Raw genomic sequence first — 18,788 nt, 5'->3', positions numbered from 1 at the left:
ATTTCCACCCGGTTACCCTCAAATTAAATTTGAGAATACGGTGTCCCGCTTCATGGTAATTATTAAAAAAAAAATTGTATGTTTATAATTAGAATTGTGTGACACCTTTATCTTTTTATTACGTTAAACATCGCATAAATTGCATGAAAAAAAGTCTACCTTAGGTTTGTTTTTCCATAAAATTTATAACTTTCTTATTAACCTATAAATTTTTTTAATTACATTCTAATACACGATTAAATAGTGCGGGTTTTTTTTTGTCTTCAGTCATTTGACTGGTTTGATGCAGCTTTCCAAGATTCCCTATCTAGTGCTAGTAGTTTCATTTCAGTATACCCTCTACATCCTACATCCCCAACAATTTGTTTTACATACTCCAAACGTAGCTTGCCTACACAATTTTTCCCTTCTACCTGTCCTTCCAAAATTAAAGCGACTATTCCAGGATGCCTTAGTATGTGGCCTATAAGTCTGTCTCTTCTTTTAACTATATTTTTCCAAATGCTTCTTTCTTCATCTATTTGCCGCAATACCTCTTCATTTGTCACTTTATCCACCCATCTGATTTTTAACATTCTCCTATAGCACCACATTTCAAAAGCTTCTAATCTTTTCTTCTCAGATACTCCGATTGTCCAAGTTTCACTTCCATATAAAGCGACACTCCAAACATACACTTTCAAAAATATTTTTCTGACATTTAAATTAATTTTTGATGTAAACAAAATATATTTCTTACTGAAGGCTCGTTTAGCTTGTGCTATTCGGCATTTTATATCGCTCCTGCTTCGTCCATCTTTAGTAATTTTACTTCCCAAATAACAAAATTCTTCTACCTCCATAATCTTTTCTCCTCCTATTTTCACATTCAGCGGTCCATCTTTGTTATTTCTACTACATTTCATTACTTTTGTTTTGTTCTTGTTTATTTTCATGCGATAGTTCTTGCGTAGGACTTCATCTATGCCGTTCATTGTTTCTTCTAAATCCTTTTTACTCTCGGCTAGAATTACTATATCATCAGCAAATCGTAGCATCTTTATCTTTTCACCTTGTACTGTTACTCCGAAAATAAAATGGTTCTTTAACATCATTAACTGCTAGTTCCATGTAAAGATTAAAAAGTAACGGAGATAGGGAACATCCTTGTCGGACTCCCTTTCTTATTAGGGCTTCTTTCTTATGTTCTTCAATTGTTATTGTTGCTGTTTGGTTCCTGTACATGTTAGCAATTGTTCTTCTATCTCTGTATTTGAACCCTAATTTTTTTAAAATGCTGAACATTTTATTCCAGTCTACGTTATCGAAAGCCTTTTCTAGGTCTATAAACGCCAAGTATGTTGGTTTGTTTTTCTTTAATCTTCCTTCTGCTATTAATCTGAGGCCTAAAATTGCTTCCCTTGTCCCTATACTTTTCCTGAAACCAAATTGGTCTTCTCCTAACACTTCTTCCACTCTCCTCTCAATTCTTCTGTATAAAATTCTAGTTAAGATTTTTGATGCATGACTAGTTAAACTAATTGTTCTGTATTCTTCACATTTTTCTGCCCCTGCTTTCTTTGGTATCATAACTATAACACTTTTTTTGAAGTCTGATGAAAGTGCGGGGTTACGTTGGTTAAATTACAGCTACTATACGATGCGGAAGAAAGTTTGCATAATCTCATTTAAAAAAAAAAATTTAATAAAATGTTTGTCAAATTTTTTTCTGTTAAATTTTTCTTTTGAGCCAAAAAAAAAAATAAAAAAATAAAAAATAGGTTACATATTAACAATACATGTTAACAATAGTGAACAATTCTAGAAATTAATCTTATCTCTAAAAACATCAAAGCTTCTTTAGCCGTTGTTATTAGAATTTTGTGTTAATAGAATCTATGTGTTAATATATGAATCTTTGTGTGTGTTAAATTGCAGAAATACTTGCCCTGTTTTATTTGTTTAATTGTTACTTCTTTTGTACAAACATTCTTTGGTTCGGTTGTTTCCTAATTCATTACTTTTGTTTTTAACGTTAATTTTCATTGCATAATGTCTTTTCTAATTTGGGAATTATCTGTTGAAAATCCTGTGTTTCATCTCCTAAATCTAAACCATGTAATCTTCTAAAACATGCTATCCAGAAACTTCATTAAATGTTTTTCCTTCTTCCTATACTGATTCCCTTCATCATCCTCTGTAGAAGTTTTTTCATATCTGCAATATTCAAATTAAAGAAGATTGGGTAAACTTTCTCACTACTCCTAGGCCAAACAATTCAGTTTTTTTTGTATCAGGTCTGCGTTTAAGATATAATTAATATTCTAACTTTTCAACTAGTTTTTAATATTGCTATTATCCTGTTTAATAGGATCCAATGCTTTTCTCGCATTTACAAAACGTACACATATCTTCTTCTTTTCTGTATTCTTCTCGCCGGTAGCTTTTATTAGGTCAATTACATTTCTTTGACCTTTTTCCTATCTAAATACATACTATGCTTAGGTAACCATTTCCTCTCTTACTTCAAGTCGAGTTTTTAGGAAAGATAAATATTATTTTATTTGTAATCTAAGTAACTATAAAATACTATTTAAAATTTGTCCTTCAATTTAGTGTTTAGTTCTCTAAATCGTAGGAATATGTAAACTAGGAGATCGGGTATTTCAGAAAATGGAGATACCGACAAGATTTTTTTTTATGTAAGATCATTGATTAATATCCGTATTAAAATAAGCGAATATTTTTACAGTAAAACCTATCTAGATCTAGGTCAAAAGATGACAAGTTAACAAAAGTGTTGTATAATGGGCTTATTCAATTTCTTACACAATAGTCTATTACTATGACTGGAAATGTTGCGGCATCATTAAAGCAAAGTAAATTAAAATTTATAAAATACTTTTTTTTTAAATTGGTTGTTTGATTAGATATTTATTGTTTTCAAACCAGTATTTATTAAATATTTTAAAACCGTCATTTTATAATATTAACATTATAACATTAAAAAAAATTTCAGTGATTTATTTTTAGTTTGTTTTTCTAGCTGTCCAATATTAATATAAATAATATAATTTGAATATGAAGTAATATTTTTTATCCAGTTCTTATTTTAAAAGGTTATTTGTTCGTTTGCGAGAAGGGCAATTATCTAAGGAATAAAAACGCTAATTGAATCCATTTCAATTAATAATAAAGACCGTAGAGTATTTTTTAACCGATTTGGCCCAGTTAGGATAATTATAATTAAGGAAATGTAGGAAAAAACAATAGATTTATCGTGTGTACATCTGTCGCAGGTGGTAGAACTTTGTAATAAATATAAGTACTTAATTAATCTGTCTCCTGAAGCTGGGCGTCATTTTGATATAACAGATTTTAAGGATTTTATAAATTAAGTTTTCCCGGCAATTACGACCTAGTAACTTATTGGGAAGTGTTGTCAAAGGTATTTGGAAGGCCTGGATCCTTTTTCATTTTCTTATTGTTCGAATGATAAAATGTTAATTTGACTTATATTTTGTTTCTTTCTATATCTATAGGGCCAAAGTATAAATATTTTTTTACAGAGAAAGAAAGCCAGCTGGCAGTTTTCGCTTCTTTATGGGATTAAAGGTATAAAACTTTGGGGTTTTTTACGTAGTAGTTAGCGTTTTAGAAAATACTGAAAATTAAACTACTTTATCGCTCTTTAGCTCTCAGGAAGTGATGTTTTGTTAATTTCTTTATTTCTCCTCAAAACTTTTCTGGCATTAACAAAAGAGTCCTTAGGCTTAAGTAGCTACTTAAGTGATTCAAAAGTTTTAGCCCCCCTCCCCCAGCTTATTGGGGTAAGATTAGAAACAGCTCTGATAGTAAGAATATAACTTGGTATCTAAAACTGAACTCTGCTTTAACAGTTTTCAATTCAGCAGAATACTTTCAGTTAGCTAATAAATTTTAAGATCTATGTTCACTAATATTCTACTCCCACCTGGGTTAAAAATTTTCGATCTCCCAAGGATTCTGGGAGAAATAGGCGCCCGCTGCCAGGAAGGAGTCTTTTAATAGGCCTACCCGTGGATTATGTTCTCTACTCAGTTGTGGCTGCACAATAAGGCTAACGAATGAAGCGCCTATCCAATAGAATCGGATCTTCTAATCTAAAATGTAAATACTCACGTATTTTATTTATGAGAAACATTTTTCCCGATGCTGTTTTACTCAGTGGTTTTAATTTAGTCCGAACCGGAACGATTTGAGCCCAAATTAAAATTTTGGACTAGAAGGAAAAAAGTTACAGACATGGTTATGCGCGATTATTCTAGAAAATTTCGCATTTTGATCGAAATTTAAAAGGTAGGAAACTGTTTTGAGAGGGACTTCTACATTGTAAAATGAATGTAACCGTCTAGTTTTTTTAGTTTCCGGTTTTAAAGATTCAGGAGTTATGTCTGTTATGAATTTTATCCGTAAGCAAATGTACGTTGATAAGGTAAATAAAGGTACTTTAGAATTCGGAAGACAAATGAATAGTTATGCTGGTATTTGTCGTTCTCATGTTTAACTTAAATTTACTTGTTCCTTGCTTCTTTGTTCAACTGATGTAATTTGTGAAGCTTTTATTTAATGAAAAGGTTTTAAATAAAACTTCATACTACTTTTAGTTGAAAGAAAAAAATAAATATTTTATTTCTGTTGCCATTATAAGTATAAGGGCCAAGTAATCGTGACTAAGTTGTCATCTGACATATAACTCGAATGTCATATTAAAGCAAGATTGTTTATGTTATTCGGATATTCTAATTTTAATATCTCTCATGGTTGGTGTTACAGATCATTGTCAATAATATTTGTTATCGTTGTACGAATATTTGTTTCTTTCATTATTAGTTTGACTTAAAAAATGTATGAAATAATTTGAAGCAAACTAATAATGAAAGAAACAAATATTCTCTAACATGACAATATTATAAACGATGCATAAATATAGTAGATTTCTTCTCAAATATTTCAAAGACCTGTTTAACGGTTTTAGTAAAAGTCAACCAATATTGGTGTTACCGAGGTTTAAGTTACTACAAAAGAATTCAATACAAAGATATTGCCTCGTTAAAAAATATGTTATAAAAATTCGACCTACAAAAGTATTGATGTGAGCTTTTGCAAGTTTTTTTTGAAATTATAAGTATTAAAAAATCTACGATTTTGACCTTATTTAATCTTCTAAATATGTATGGAAAAATTAATAATTTATGAATGTAAATTTACTTCACCCGAAAAAATAAATTACATAGATCTTATAAAAATGCGTTATGTTTATTACCTTATCAGAAAGTAGAAGCACTTACTCCGGTATTTATTTGTTTTTCCAAGCATATCCGCGATAAAAACTTTCTCTGAACGATTAATAATATTAAAAACGAAATATTAACTAAACAGAATACGTTATATAATTTTTTTTAAACATGATAAAAATTAAAATCGGTTTCTTACTGATACAAATAACTATTTAAAAAAATGAATTACAAACCTTTGGATCATTTCTTTCGAAATGTTATCTACAATTTAACATGGATGAAACTTGGAATCAAACTACGGTGTGTTTAAAAAACGTTTTTGTAAGTATATATGATTGTATGTATTTACTGGATTATCAAATAAAATTTCGTAATAATGTTTTAAACATCTAATTTTTACGAGTAAATTAATAAAAGGTGGACAAAAAATTGTTGAAAAAATTAATTATCTCCCGCTTGTTAAAGAAGAAATTACGTTTGGTGTAATTCTTATTTTCTGCTGACCTTAAAATAAATCATATTTTATTAGCGTAGCTTCAACGTATACATTTAATATTTTGTACCATCATTTAAACGAAATGAAATGTATAAATGCAGGTAATAAGTCTAGTTGATAAAATTATCTTTTTTATATTAAATTTTGCTGCTGTAAAACAAACTTTCCGGGAAATGAGTTCAGCTTTTGTTAAGTCAAATCTTTAGGACCAGTTTTAATTTCCATAACATGAATATCTAGATTGTACGGACCGATTCATACTCATAGTTGTAGGTGTTTTATTTATGATGTGCATGTGAGACTGTATTTGGTTTGTATTTATTCATGAATGTAATGAAAACACTGAAGGTACATTTTTTTAAACTAAAGTGTAGGGAAGTATTCAAATAAGTTGTTATGAATATGTTACATAGTTTACATAATTTTTTTTTTTACCGAGTTCCTTCACGAATATTAAAATAATAAAATTCTCTGTTCTACTATTTCTGGACTAAAATTCAGTTTTTCCAGCATACAAATTTAAATTCTGTAACAGTTAGGAAATTTCGATTTTCAGTTTGTAGGTAATTATATCAGCTAATATATTAATATACAATTTTCGTTCAGTACATTTTTAATGCTCTCGCAAATTGAGAATATCGGCATCTAAATACACAAAACAAAATCAAGTTTACGTGCTTCAGTTTAATTAGTTAAATAATACGAATAATCCTCCTTTCCGCGGAGATTTCCTACCATCCAGTGATAAGGTTTGATGAAGTATGATTCAAATCGAATGGCTTTAATAACCGTCATAATTGTGTTTAAAGTCTGATGAAAATACTCGCGTAACCGTGGATAAGGAACTTAATTAATTTATCTGGATTTCATATTTTGGTATGGAATCACATAAACGAGTATTGGGATCTTACGGAAATGTAAGAGACGATTCATAACCTGAGAATTTACGAAATTTTGATATTTTCGGTTAAACAATCCTGTAATTAAATTTAGCTATCCTTATATTTAACAACAAGATGATGGGACACTTCTTCACTGTGGTCTTCAAGTTAGAGTCTTTCTTTCTTTTTCCTGTTTAGCCTCCGGTAACTACCGTTTAGATAATTCTTCAGAGGATGAATGAAGATGATATGTATGAGTGTAAATGAAGTGTAGTCTTGAACATTCTCAGTTCGACCGTACCTGAGATGTGTGGTTAATTGAAACCCAACCACCAAAGAACACCGGTATCCACGATCTAGTATTCAAATCCATGTAAAAATATCTGGCTTTACTAGGACTTGAACGCTGTAACTCTCGACTTCCAAATCAGCTGATTTGGGAAGACGCGTTAACCACTAGACCAACCCGGTGGGTTTCAAGTTAGAGTCTACCTCGATCAAACGTTACTTCAATGGATAGGATGCCGAGAAGCAATTTAATGGACCTATGTACATATGATTTGACAAGTTCCGTTTTTTGGTCGGGGAATCATCAATGACATGGTGTTTTCTTCAAATCTAAATGGCCTTAACCGTCTTAAGCTGTTGATTGAAAATTCATTGATTTTATAAAGTGGGACAAAATTTCATTAAAAAAAAGAAGATAATTCAGTGGTTAAAAGCTACCACGGAATGAATAAGGGCAGAAGAAAAACACTTTTAAAAACTTCTTTTGTTTACATTTTAATATTAACCGTTTTCTTTTTAATAATTGAGGAAATAGAATTTCAACCAACCCAGTAATTTGAAATATGTATTATTGTTAAATTTACTTGAATCCTATTGTTTATTTAAATGTATCTTCGGTTCCTTTTAATCTTCCTAAAACCGTCTTAATGTTCTGTACAGAACTGACGGCTGACATGAAAGTGTGTGTATTTAGAATACAATAATATTAAACATGAATAATTATCGGATTAGTTTGAGCTGATAATCTGATAACTTAGGATATACTGTGTGTGTGTGCGCGCGCGCGCGCACGCGTGTTTATGTATGTGTTCAGTATGGATGCCCGTGCTGGTTTGTGTACTACGTTCGGTATGTATTTTGTGATCATCGCTCTTGAAAAGGGCTACTCATCGATTGAGGGAAATATTTTTTTATTACATGGAACTTTAATCCTATACTGTTTCATCTACACCAAACAGTAATAGCAACTTAAATTATTTGCCTGATAATTTATCAAAATAATGACAGGGTTCAAAGTGTATATTATGTATATTCAACATAACATGATAATGGTCGTAAGATAATGATAAACTCTGAAACCTTGCTAATTTGAAAATCTTGTTAATAAAATAAGTACGTTATAAAATAATTTGTTTTCATAACTTCTTTGTAATATTAAAAAAGAAACTTCCGTATAATGGAATTATAATGAACCATTTGAGATTTAATTAAAACTTATAACTGCAATTTATTAACTTTAATACGAATAGTATCTTTCTGCATTGAATGAAATACGTACAGATTGATCTTATATATATATTTACACACACACAAACGCGCACGCGCGCACGGGTATACTAGTATTGCCGTCACGGCTTCGCCCCCGCGCTATATGGTTATTTGCGTTTCCAGTCGCGGACAGGGGATGTTTAGCTGGTCAGAACTCGCTTCGCTTGTCCTTCCCGTCTAGCCAAGAGGGCTTTGCTCTTTAGACCTCACTGTGTTCATTGAAATTATGCTTGTGATAATAACAATAAATAGAAATTAAAGCTTGTTTAGTTTATAAAAACAAATTGTGAACTGTAATCTCTTCAGAGCAACAGTTTGGCCTGTGCAGTACCCGCTAATTGGGTTTTAGATTTCCCATCTTGGCTTCCCCCAAGAAACACATAATCAGAATTCCAAAAAAAATTACCATCACAATGTTAACAAAATCTCATAAAGATCGGTAGCATAAATTGGTAAAAATGTAATATGTTTTTTACCCCTTAAGATATTAAAATTTAAAAAACCCGAAAATAATTTTAGTTATTTATCTGAAGACTACTTAAAACCCGAAATCGAGTGAATAGTCGTTTTGTATAGTCGGAAATAAGAAAAATTAGCAATCATTATTTGAAATTTTTTACCTTTCTTTACCCTTTTCAAGCTCGAATTTAAAAAATCTAGAAATTACTTTTTAGATATTCACATGAAGATTACAAATTCCAAAAATCAAGCTAATATCTTTATTTAAATTTAATATTAGGCCTATTCCACTTTAACCCTTTAAACTTGGAATTTCAAAAAATCTAAAAATTGGTGTTTAGATATTCACATGGAGATTGCACATACGAAAAATCAAGTTGATATCTTCATTTGTTACCGAGAAATTAAAAAAATAAAATAAAATAATTAAAATAAAAAATATTAAGCTTTAATATTACTCCACTTTAACCCTTTAAACTGGACATTTCAAAAATATATAAATATTGAAAATGCTACTTACCGACAATTATAAAATATTAAATCTATTCAAGCTGTTTCGGACCTTCGTCCGTCATCAAGAATATTCACTCAAGTTTAAAAATGTTTAAATGTTTTTGTATCAAAACAATTGATTGTCATTGTATTAAAACTTCAGTACTAAAAATATAGTAACAGTCAATGTAAAGTAAATACATGTCATGTCATTAAAGAAATCGCAATTATTATTCCTTTAATGACATGACATTTTTTTATTTTACTTTGATTGTTACTATACTTTTAGTACTGAAGTTTTAATACAGTGACAATCAATTTTTTTTTTTATACAAAACATTTAAACATTTTTAAACTTAAATCAAGTGCGTATCCCTGAAGATGAATGAAGTTCCGAAAGCGCTTGATTAGATTTAACATTTTATAATTTTTAGTACGTTGTACTTTCATTTTTATATTGTATATATAAAATACTAACGGTGTCATGTTGTTAGAATTTAATCTAATAAATGGTTTTTAGATATTCATATGAAGATTACACACCGAAATCAAATAGATATCTTCAGTTTTACCGAGAAAGTAGAAAAAATAGTAAGTTTCATTGTAATCAGTTAAAGTCAGAATTTCAAAAAATCCTTTCTTAATTTGCACTTACATCGTAAGAAAAACGTGTATAGGAATTGTCATCAATTTATCTTCAGTAGTTTTTGCTGAGCGTTGATTATGAATCACTCACAATATGTACTTTTTTTGTTTAACAATACTAATGTACGAGTATATTGGCTGTAATATTTTTTGAAAGCTTCGTGTATTTTTTTAATTTAGTATTTCAGATTAATATTTTTAATTGTAATATTTTCCAAGCGCGACGAAGTTTAGTATAGTTTTATAGTAAAGTGTAACAATAGTTTTATAATAGTTTACTATGGTTTTATTGTTTTCATTACAATAAAACTTCATTGAAAGATGGCAATGGCCGCTTTAAAGGAGTTCCATTTCATATTCATGTAACAAATATAAGTAATTTTACAGTTCAGTTGTTGCTGAACTGTCTTACTACGTGGATGTGCTGCGCTGCACTCTCTTATCTAAGTTTATTCGTAACATCCATGTTGTACAGTCGACTCTTTTCGTTTACAGAATGCTTTAATATCTTGTATAAATAAGTGCAATCATTAAATATTAGATTTTTAACAGTTCCAATACATTTTTTTTAAATTTAATTACATTACTTCTACTATACCAAAAAATCAAAAACCAAATTCAGAAAATCACTCTTAACTCGTTAAGGACATTAGAGAACAAAAGCCAGCCTTCAGTCGACCAAAAATTATTGTCCAGAAATTATCTGATTTCTACGAAGATTTAAAAGTCAAATTTTGGCCCTCGAAAGATTTAAAAGATTCGGGCTTCGAAATATATATTTTCTCTCAATAAAAAAAAACCTGGCGACGAAAACCTTTACACCTTCTTTGTTGTAATGATTTGTAAATACCTCTAGTAGGAGGACGACGTTAACGATGTGCATTCCCTACTAAGAAGAAGAAAAGGAACTTTTCATCGGATTTTAACTTCATTATAAAAATTCAAGGAGAAAGGAATTCGTGGAATTCTATGGATCTCGAAAAGAAATAACAAGAAGCTAATAAACAAATTTATACTGATGGTATGATAATAATGATACCGTTAGTAATAATGACGGAAAATATAACTCGCGCAAGTAACGGTAAACGTTTAGTAAACGTTTATCGGTAACGAAAAAGCAAATGAATGTAAATAAAAATTTATTTGGATAAAGTCAGGAAAAATATATTCAGCAAAATTAAATAGTATGTCTTATATTCGTAAAACTAGTAATAAACATCCCTCACAATGTTTTTCTCGTAAACTTCTCAAATTTTCTCCTTTGATTTTTTACGGCTTGCTTAACTAAATTTATTAATTTTTGGTTCATTATTTAATTTCTTATGTTTCATTTGTTTTCAATACAAAATTTGTTTACCTATGATATTTTCATTTCAGAATGTGACGTCATATTTTTCTTTGAAATTGAGAATAGGTTAAGTGTTTGTATTTTATGTGTGTAATGTGTACTCTCTTACGATTTGCTCTTTGTTTTTATGTTATATCTTATAAAACGAATACGCTACTACAGAGTAGTACTGAACGGTATAAAACTACGCACGAATTGTTTCGTCATCACTTCGAGATGGCCTTTACGTATATTTATAGTTCTACAATATCACTGAGGCTGTTATCGCACCGGTCTCACGGCTTCCCTTGTTTGTGTATTCATATTCAGCACCGTATAATGACAGCAGCCGTATGTTATTTCTACTTAGTTTAATGTTTTTTTCTTCAAGAAATTTGCTTAATTGGTCATTCTGTTTATGATACTTACCATTCATAATCTCTTGCTGTATACATTTAGTTATAATTGTACATTTAGTTGTACGAACTCGTTTAATATTTGTATTTCCCTAATGTGTTCTTAGCTGAAGCCTTACAAAGTATTTACTTCGTATATTACTTTAACTAAACGTGTATTTTTATTATATACTTCGTATGTTAAGTACTCGTATATTACCCGTATATTTACTTTGTATTTTTTATTTTAATTATCAAAAATGTTTATCCCTAATTCACCATACCACGTAAGAATGAAATGTTTAATCCTACAGAATGTAATTTTAAGGAATTTAATACGTTAGCTGATTGTACTAACCGATTGAATAAATTAACATATAATCTGTTAATGTTCTTATTACTTCATTATAATATTGCAAAATAAACTTCCGTATAATGGAATTATATTGAACTATTTGAAATCTAATTAAAACTTATAAATGAAATTTATTAATACGAGTAATATCTTTCTGCATTGAATGAAATACGTACAGATACATGTATATACACAAGTATTCTAGTATTCCCGTCACGGCTTCGCCCTTGTGCTATATGGTTATTTGCGTTTCCTGTCGCGGACAGGGGATGTTTAGCTGGTCAGAAGTCGTTTCACTCGTCCTTCCCGTCTAGACAAGGGGCTCTGCTCTCTAGACCTCTCTGTGTTTATGTGAGAGAAATTAAAAAAATTTCATTAACCAAAAAACAAAAAATTGATTAACATAATTAATCCATTCGAAATGAATATAAATTAGACCCAGAAAATTTTAATCCGCAAACCGTGCAAGAACAACTCCCTCTATATCCAACCAGAATGATATTTTTTATTTGCATACGCTATCTTACAATCAATAACAACCCAAACTCCAACATGCATGATGTATAACCCGTAAATCCCATTCCGAACTCCAGTTTTATTTATTAATACTTAAAAAAAAGGAAAGGACCAAATAGATAAAATAAAATTAACTAAAAAATTAAACACAACCACTAAATAAAGGATTTCCTTCCTAAGAAAATAGAAGAAGCTACCCCAAACTCCAACTTTATGAAGTGTATTCGGTTAAGAAAAAAAAATCAAAGGGACCAAATAACCGATAAGTAGTAATACCATATTACGTATAAGTGAAATAGATATCACACAAAAATGTAATTTTGAGGAATTGTAATACGTTAGCTCATTCGACTAACCGATTGAATAAATTAACATGCAACCTAGAGAATACATTAAATTTGAGAATAATCCATTTAAACGTAAGATCAATTTACTGCCACTTTAATGAATTTGTCTTACTTCTAGGAAAAACAGTTTCTGCGTGTTTAAATTTTAACGAAATAAACACTGATAGTGAAAACTTTGTAACTATAATGTACATGGTTTCAGTAAATTACGTTACACCAGGAATAATAAAATTGGTGGAGGACCAGTGAAATTATAATATTATAAGACTAATATTCTTTTAGAATCCGTTGATTGTACCATACCAGAAGCCAGTTTCTAGTATATCATTGGTAATTTACGCGTTTCTGGATTTGATTATTGTATCCTGTTAGTTGGCTTTTAACGCTTTCCGTCACTGAGCCTCTTAAGTATCAATAAAGAAATACTACAGTTCAGTTTAAATAATTTTTTTAACGAATTCCAAACGACAATCCGTGATGTACACGTAAACCTGTGTGAATCAGGATCTCAGATAGTTCATTGAGACAATTTTGTTTTCTAACAGTTTTCTTCGATGTATATATGGTTACACAAGGAGGTTGTTAGACTACATAAAACAGTCTTTAATTAACCAAATTTTTGTTACGAACAACTTTAACTTACTAGATTACCTAGTCGTTAAAACTTCAATGTCAGATCATTACCTGTTGGGGGTTAGACATTATTTTGCGAGCTTAACGAACAAATTGCTAAGCCTCTCAGTCATTGAGGAAATTTTAAACCGTGTGAAAAATCGGTCGCCAATATTTTATAAATGCAGATTTTTACCGTTATAAAATGTCATAATGTGTTTGATGTTTATAACAAAATAGTATGTAAATTTTTAAGTCATTTTTGCAGTATATGAAGTTTCCTTCTTTTCAGATAAGAACAATAAAAAACTAATAAAGATAGAACATTCATGAAAGCTTGGATAAATGTCAATTTACCGCGAAGATTGATTGAACCAAAACCGACATTTTAGGAAGGTTTTCCTTCCAATACTTTTTGTAGAAAACAACATGTCAGTTGTAGAAATCTGTCAATCTAGCTATAAGAAAAGCCATAAAAGAATAATACGCGAAAAAAAATTCAGTTATAAAATAATAATAATAATAAGAAACATGTATCTGGGGTGAGATTAATAATATCCTCGTGATCACGAGCAAGAAATCTTTAGGTAACGTAATTGTAAAGCATTTTGGCGTAAATCGTTCTTTGCAAAAAAGAAGTCGTACTTTGTAACTAACAAGTTTTCTAAAAACTTTCGTTATTTTAGAATAAATTTAATTCATAATTGTAACCTTAAGATATGGAAAAAGTCCAAGAAACACAACGTGAAGTATCTTTTACATACCTTAAGTATCAGTCCCCAAAATGAAAAAAATAAAGTCTTAATGATAGTTTTGGCTCCAGGAGCCAACAAAATTCGTGTTAAGAGCATTAAACTCGTAGCTGAGGAAATTAGTCCCGCAATTAGTGTCATAATTAATAGTGCGTTATCCTCTGGTTGCATTCCAAATTTACTTAAAGAATTTGTTGTTCGTCCAATTTTCAAAGAAGGAAAACTAGATGACTTCAACAGTTATCGCACCATATTTTTATGTATTATCTGTTGCATACAAAATGAAGGAAGTTAATGAAAGACTTCAATTCTACTTACATGAAAATAGCATCATAATATGTCCTTCGCAATAAGATTTTAGCAGGAAAATAGAGACTTCTGATGAATGTCATTTTTCTGATTACTCTTCTGATAATTTAAACTAACGTAATCATATTTTAGTACTGTTTCTTGACTTCTGTAAAGTCTTTGATAACTTAGCTTATGAAATCCTTTTAGATTTTATACAATTATAGTGTTGTTTGCTCATCCTATTATTTGTTTAAAAGTTACTTAACTTTTTGAAAGACCGCAGTAAAAATAAATAAAGTGTACAGCGATAAATATGGCACACATCACCGAGTTTCTTAAAGTCCATTTTTAGAACCAGTTCTTTTTCACATGTACGTAAACGATATGCACGAAATGATAAAATACGGTAAAATTTTTAAATGTGCTAACATCTAATTTTAATGTCCCACAGAAACTTAAAAAAACTGAAAGATTGTTGCAGTTGGATTTTAACAACTTTGTTAAACCGGCATTTAAAAAATCATGTTATTAATATTAAAAACCCAAACCTGATTCAAAAACGATCAGGTATATATATACGGTCCACAGCAAAATATCAAATTCGTTTGTCATTCTTGTGAGTACTTAAGATGAATGAGCATATTTACACCCTTATCAAAAAACTTCAAGCGACACTCTTCAAATTACGTTGAGTTACATACATCTTCCCCACCACATTAATCATATTATGTATTTTTCTCTCTTCGAATCTCTCTTGAAATGCGGTATCGAAACATGGGGGCATACCTTTAACTGTTACTTAGATAGAATATATTTAATATAAATGCAAGCTATGAAACTGTAAAAACCAAGGAAACTAATTGAAAAATCTTTAAATCGAGAGAGTATCGGTTTGTTTCGTTCTATTTAATTTATTACCTTAAAATGTTTGTTACATTATATTTTGTTATTAAAATATTTAACGATCCGAAGTTCATGAAAGCTGTTTCGCATAAATATGCAGCTCGCAGAAAGATTTATATCACGATATCACGACTAAATCTAATAACAATTACGGAAATCGGTTAAGAAGTTATTTAATAACTCGCCTACTTTAATGAAATGGACAGCTGTCTACTTTCTTTTCATCACAAACAGATATTTTACTATAATTTAAGAATTTTAATCGGTGAACATGTTTTAAAATAATTTACTTCGAAATAGACGCACAGAATCAAAATTCCATTAGTTTGCGACTTTTCAGAGACGTGTTTCTTTTTGCTTTTACTTTTTTCTCATAAATGACGTCGATATAACCTAAGTGCATACATCTGTGTTTAGATGTGTGCGTGCGTGTGTTTGCGTATGCACGGTTTTGTTTTATTTTACTCTAGCTGTGACCTTAGTCGACTAGTAACTGATTCCAAGAACGATAGATATCTCATTAATTTTTTTTTTTTTTTTTGTCTTCAGTCATTTGACTGGTTTGATGCAGCTCTCCAAGATTCCCTATCTAGTGCTAGTCGCTTCATTTCAGTATACCCTCTACATCCTACATCCCCAACAATTTGTTTTACATACTCCAAACGTGGCCTGCCTACACAATTTTTCCCTTCTACCTGTCCTTCCAATATTAAAGCGACTATTCCAGGATGCCTTAGTATGTGGCCTATAAGTCTGTTTCTTCTTTTAACTATATTCTTCCAAATGCTACTTTCTTCATCTATTTGCCGCAATACCTCTTCATTTGTCACTTTATCCACCCATCTGATTTTTAACATTCTCCTATAGCACCACATTTCAAAAGCTTCTAATCTTTTCTTCTCAGATACTCCGATTGTCCAAGTTTCACTTCCATATAAAGCGACACTCCAAACATACACTTTCAAAAATCTTTTCCTGACATTTAAATTCATTTTTGATGTAAACAAATTATATTTCTTACTGAAGGCTCGTTTAGCTTGTGCTATTCGGCATTTTATATCGCTCCTGCTTCGTCCATCTTTAGTAATTTTACTTCCCAAATAACAAAATTCTTCTACCTCCATAATCTTTTCTCCTCCTATTTTCACATTCAGTGGTCCATCTTTGTTATTTCTACTACATTTCATTACTTTTGTTTTGTTCTTGTTTATTTTCATGCGATAGTTTTTGCGTAGGACTTCATCTATGCCGTTCATTGTTTCTTCTAAATCCTTTTTACTCTCGGCTAGAATTACTATATCATCAGCAAATCGTAGCATCTTTATCTTTTCACCTTGTACTGTTACTCCGAATCTAAATTGTTCTTTAACATCATTAACTGCTAGTTCCATGTAAAGATTAAAAAGTAACGGCGATAGGGAACATCCTTGTCGGACTCCCTTTCTTATTAGGGCTTCTTTCTTATGTTCTTCAATTGTTATTGTTACTGTTTGGTTCCTGTACATGTTAGCAATTGTTCTTCTATCTCTGTATTTGAACCCTAATTTTTTTAAAATGCTGAACATTTTATTCCAGTCTACGTTATCGAAAGCCTTTTCTAGGTCTATAAACGCCAAGTATGTTGGTTTGTTTTTCTTTAATCTTCCTTCTACTATTAATCTGAGGCCTAAAATTGCTTCCCTTGTCCCTATACTTTTCCTGAAACCAAATTGGTCTTCTCCTAACACTTCTTCCACTCTCCTCTCAATTCTTCTGTATAAAATTCTAGTTAAGATTTAATCTCATTAATTACAAATCGATTAATTTACAGTTTGCTTTCTGTTTTGTTGTTTTAACCTGTCGTTCGGTTCTTAATTATTCTTTTTTAAACTTAATATTTTTGTAAGCACCTAATCAATTATATTCTCTTTTATAAATGACGATTTTTTAATAATGTTTTCTGAACTTAATTATTTTGTGAATTCTTGGAATTTTAATTATTAAAATTGTCCTGCAGTCGCACTCCGGTCTGGCAAAACAACCTTAAAAATTAAATAAATAAATATTTTAAATCTAAAATGAAATCTCACAGATCTGTATAAAGTAATTATCACTGTAAATATGTTGTTTTAAATTTCAACCAGACATCTGTTACTAATTACTGTACAAATAAATATCTGATTGTATTATTAGCATATTAGCCCAAATAGAATATAGAAATTTATTTGCTGTAGAAATAATTGTCGCTACACTGCTTTAAATAGGGCATATCAAAACTATAGCTCATGGCGATATCCGGCTCCCACGCTTCCTTAGTGCAGATAGCATTTGTTGTTACGTTTCACAGAATTGCTTACGTTAACATGGTTTCATTGAAACATTTTAAATATCCTGATAACGATTTCTTCAATACATTGGTCTCATTTATATATTAAAATCTCTATCTGTTTTTGAAGGATCTCATCTGTTAGAAATTTGAAAACAGTTGATACCCTTCCCGAGATACATGAACAGAATTTTCAACGAATTTCGGAATAAACTTTTCAGATTTACGTAATGATTTTAGCACTTTTAGTTTATTATTTATACCCAATTTTTTTTTTATAATATAAATCAGAAAGTGAATGCGGATTCTAATTAAATGTTTTTTCTGAAAGATTCGTTTCATGATATATTTTTTGAGTTTTGTAAACATGTATACATGCAATAAATGTACGTATGTATACATATATACGCGGTATCTAAATATTGCGTTTAGCTTTAGAAATTTAAGCGGCCACTTCATTATTGAAAAATGAGTTAAGGTTCTTAATGAAAAATTTTGATTTGATACCCCTAATGTATACGATAAAATCCAGTTAGATTACAACAGAATTTGTCTTTAAAGGAAATGGAAGTTTTTCAAAGATTTTCATATTAACCTTTTAAACAAGTTAGTCCAGTGAAATCCCATCTATTGAAATGAACAACAAAAATTACGTACAAAAATCATTTAATTTTTTCTGATTTTTCAGCTTTAAATAGAAGATGAAGTATATTATGTTTATTCATTATTTACAAAGAGAGGAGGAGGGAGTTTTGTATTTGTATAAATATTAGCAAATTCCAAAATAATTTATTATTAATGTATTTCTTCTAAACAACATAATTTTACTACTGGCGTATTAACATTTAAAATATTGGGCTAGCTCGTATATATAATTTCAAAAAGTTATTTTATTAGATCTATCTACGAGGTTTGTTCAGAAAATAACCGAATATTTTTAATTACGCGCCAACGGAGATATTTAGTGACGTGTGGTTGGCAGCTTTGTGTTTCGCTTAGTAACCACATTCATTCTTGAATTGTTGATAGTTTAGTTTAGTTTTCGAATTATTGTTACTTGTGTGCAACGTGTTTTAAGTATTAGTAGCGATTTTTGAAATGTGCAATTTCGGGAGCGACGATACCACGTAAAATTTTGCGTGAAACTGGGGAAAACGTTTTACAGAAATCTTTCAGCATTTGAAAAAAAATTACGGA

At 30.1% G+C, this 18,788-nt stretch overlaps 1 protein-coding gene across 1 annotated transcript in view; it reads left to right on the top strand.

The window, feature by feature from the left end:
- The window catches only part of LOC142325347 (uncharacterized), a 156,195-nt gene that overhangs the window by 14,070 nt on the left and 123,337 nt on the right, over positions 1 to 18,788 (top strand). The window lies entirely within an intron of this gene.

This window comes from Lycorma delicatula, chromosome 5, assembly GCF_047948215.1.
Source record: "Lycorma delicatula isolate Av1 chromosome 5, ASM4794821v1, whole genome shotgun sequence".
Taxonomy (NCBI): domain Eukaryota; kingdom Metazoa; phylum Arthropoda; class Insecta; order Hemiptera; family Fulgoridae; genus Lycorma; species Lycorma delicatula.
Note: the sequence above shows the minus strand (reverse complement) of the source record. Positions and strands in the feature narration are given on the sequence as shown.